General features: G+C 62.5%; 1 protein-coding gene across 1 annotated transcript in view; it reads right to left on the bottom strand.

Annotated features, from left to right (window-relative positions):
- Positions 1-3,120, bottom strand: part of SAMD14 (sterile alpha motif domain containing 14) — a 15,872-nt gene extending 12,752 nt beyond the window's left edge. The window contains exon 1 of the mRNA XM_040497207.1: positions 2,752-3,120. The gene's annotated coding sequence lies outside the window, so the exon portion shown is untranslated. The remainder of the gene's footprint in view (positions 1-2,751) is intronic.
- Between the last annotated feature and the right edge of the window lie 409 nt (positions 3,121-3,529).

Raw genomic sequence — 3,529 nt, 5'->3', positions numbered from 1 at the left:
TCCATCCATCCCTGCATCCATTTGCTCATACTATCTCTGCATCCATCAGTTCATCTCTGCATCCATTAGTTCATACTATCCACCCATCCGTCTTCCCATCCATCACCCAGTCCTACTTCACCCCCCGTCCCCCACCCCTGGTGTGCTCACCACCTGCCTTCCTGAACATGAGCTGTTCAGGAAGCTGGCACCATCAGCAGGGCCACTGTTCTTGACAAACTCACAGTTCTCACAGTTCCAGACAGACTCACAGATGCAGAAGGGTATGGGGAGTACTCACAGCAGAACAGTGGACAGCCAAGTCTCTGTGATACATCAAGTATGCTCCGGGAGGAAGCGTGATGGGTAGGGGTTTGGTTTTGTTTTGCTTTGTGGGGGGTGGGGAAAGCAAGAAGGGAGGCAGGTGGGGAAGCAGGATGTACAATGCATCTGAAACTATGTGGGCAGGCTCCTGAGCAGACGTAGGATAGCAGCAGCCCTAAACCAAGGCCTGGGTGTTAGAGGGGAAGGGGAATACCAGACAGGGTGAGAGAGAGAGGACGCTCAGGGGCAGGGGCACACTGCAGGGCTGGAAAACGCTCTCCAGTTACGGCTAACACGCAGGTCCCGCGAGCAGTGCAGGGCACTGGGCTAGAAATGCATTTGACAGCTATGGGGAAGCTTGGCCTCATGCTTGCTGGAGTCTTTTCCAACTTGCCTCTTCTGTTACTACATAGACACCATCTCGCTGGGAGCTGTCCAGGCTTGAGATTCTTAGTATCCCCACTGTACACACGGGAAAACTCAGATGCAGGGGATAAGAGGCAGAATTCAGCCTCAACCTGTCTCCTGCTCCTCAGCCCCATCCTGGGTGACGATTTGCAGTTTGGGAGGGTGCGACTGAGGAAAGGCCCCTGCTGGGAGAAGGGAGAGACGTCGTGGAAGGGGAGCTGGTCCACACTGTCTAGGATGGGAGAAACTTCTAAACCACCTCCACCCCTAGCTCCCCTGCTGGGGGCCGAAAGCAGGAAGTGAGGTATGAGCAGGGGTCCTCCAAGAACTCTCGTGCCATTCTTGACCTCTGAGTGCCAATAGCAAAGAAATTCTAGAACCTCTCTTCCTGCCTGAAGGGCCGTCTTGGAAGCAAGGCTGCCCCTAAGGATGAGCACAATTCCCTCATTCAATCACCAAGCCTCATCTGCCCAAGACCTGGCCGACCCCTCCTTCAGAAAGCTGTCTTAGACAGCCCTCCTTCCTCCCAGTTGTGCACATAATTTCTAAATCCGCCCTTCCCCAACCACTGGGAAATGGGGGATTTTTCATACTTCACTGATTCCCTAAATAGGTCATGGCTCCCCTGCATCAGATGGGAGCTCCCTGAGGAGAGGGGAGGGTATTCCCCATCCGATTAGGGACTCTCTGAAGGGAAGAACGGCCTCTCCCATCAGAATGGAGGCTCTCTGAGGTCAGCAGCGGTGCCTCCTCTCTTAGACGAGCTGGGAATGGAGATGCCCCGTGTTCTGCACTCCAAGTCCCAGTCCTGGGTGGAGACCCTCTTGTGGATGGAGCCCTCTTTCAGGCACCCTCTGGGGTAGGCCGGGCCTTCCAGTTCACCCTGTGCCTCGTCCATCCTGATTCAGCACAAACGGCTTTCCTTCCCTCCCCTCAACAACTCACTCCCTGGGGTGTGTATGGGGCGACCCGTGGGGAACTCTGGGAAGCAGGCCATCCAAGAGGTCACCAGACCCCTCTCACCAGAACTGAGCTTTGGAAAACCACCCCCCCCCCCTTCACACTCCTACACACACACACACACACACACACACACACACACACACACTCTCATGCGCAATTTCAACCAGCAACTGCCACAAGGTGGAAATGAAACGGGGCACAGGCTGGTGCTACGAGGCCACTCCTTCCTCCCAAAGCTTCCAGTTCCCAGGGGAGCAGCACCCATGACCTTTGACTCTTCTCTGGGAGTAAGGGAGGCTTTCTGGGAGCCCGGGAAGGAGAAAGAGAAAGGGGCACGAGCCCAGGAGGGAAGTGGGAAGTAGGAACAGGGGCAGACAGGTTGATGGAGAGTCAGTCCACAGAGCTGCAGAGCAGAGGAAGAAAGCTGGGAAGAGAGGAGTGGGGCCGGGGAAGCAGTGGTGGAGACGGGCTCCCTGGGCCGGGAGTGAGGCCCCAGGAAGGGCTGCAAAGAGAGACCCAAGGGGTGGCTGTCGGGAGAGGGGCGGGCCCCAGCGGGAAAGGGGCCCGGGAAGAGGAGAAAGAGACTAAGACAGAAGTGCGACTGGGAACGGCTGGGAAGGAAAGGCCGGGAGGGGAGGTTGGAGGTGGGGGGTGCGGGCAATGGGGAGCCGGAGAAAGCGGCGCCCCCTCCCCTAGGCCCCGGCTGCGGCGGCGGGCGGCGGGCGAGTCGGAGCGCGCTCCCAGCACCGCGGAGGCCAGGGCACCTACCGCACTCCCGGTCGGGGCCGGGCGGCTAGTTTCTCTCCGGTCCAGCCGTCCCACTCCGCGCCGAGCAGGAAGGAGTTAAGCCCTCTCCCCCTCCCCCCCCCAGTTTTTTAAAATTAATTTCTCCGGGAGGGAGAGGATTAGGGACGCAAATCCCATCTCCGCCCCCTCCCCCCCGACAGCCCCAGCACCCCAGCTCCGCGCGGCCCCCCAGGGCTGGGGAAAAAAAGGCTCTATCCGACCCCACTCGGGGTCCCGCCGCGATCCCCAGTGACCCCCGCTCTGCTTCCCGGTCCGCGTCGGGGTCCTCACCTCCAGCATCAGTCATCTTCAGCGTCCGGCGCCGCGGGAGCCCCTCGGGCCCATGGTCCTCCGGGCGCGGGCCAGGCGGGGAGGGGCGGGGGACCGTCACCCCGGCCGCGGGGGGCTGCGGGCGGGCTCGAGCCGCTCCATCCCGGGAGAGGGGCGGGCGCGGAGAGTCCCGGAGCCGGAGGCGATGGGGGGAGCGGGAGACGAGGAGAGGGTTTGCGGGGAGCGGGAGGCGCGGGCGGGGCTGGACCAGAGCCCTGACGGGAGGATGCTCCGTGCGCGCGCGCGTGTATGCGTGTGCGCGTGTGTGCGCGCGTGTGTGTGTGTGTGTGTGCGCGTGTGTGTGTGTGTGTGTGTGTGTGAGTGAGAGAGAGAGAGAGAGAGAGAGAGAGAGAGAGAGAGAGAAAAGGGAGGGACGGAGGGAACCACCTCCCCGCCCCGCCGCCCGCCGGGCCCCGCCGGATGCAGGCCCCCAGCCGGGCAGGCCGACACGCGTCGCGTCGCGTCCGCTGGGGTCCGCGGGGGTCTCCCGGGAAGGGGCGGTGCGGGGGGCGCGTGGCGGGGAGGCGGGCGCCCGGAGACAAAGAGCAGGAGGGAGGGAGGGAGGGAGGGAGCGAGAGGGGGCGGAGGCGGCAGGACGGGAGGGAGGCGGAGGCCCCGCGCGGTGGTCGGGCGAGGGGATTCCGAGTTGCAGCTACTCGTGGGGCCTCGGAAGTCCGGCGGGGAGGGTGGGGGGCGGGTGGGAGAGCGGCCCCGCCTCTAGACCCACGGGGCTTCCGCC

This window comes from Herpailurus yagouaroundi, unplaced genomic scaffold (genome assembly GCF_014898765.1).
Source record: "Herpailurus yagouaroundi ecotype Mexico unplaced genomic scaffold, PumYag 189, whole genome shotgun sequence".
NCBI classification, from domain to species: domain Eukaryota; kingdom Metazoa; phylum Chordata; class Mammalia; order Carnivora; family Felidae; genus Herpailurus; species Herpailurus yagouaroundi.
This window is presented reverse-complemented; position numbering and strand designations above follow the sequence as displayed.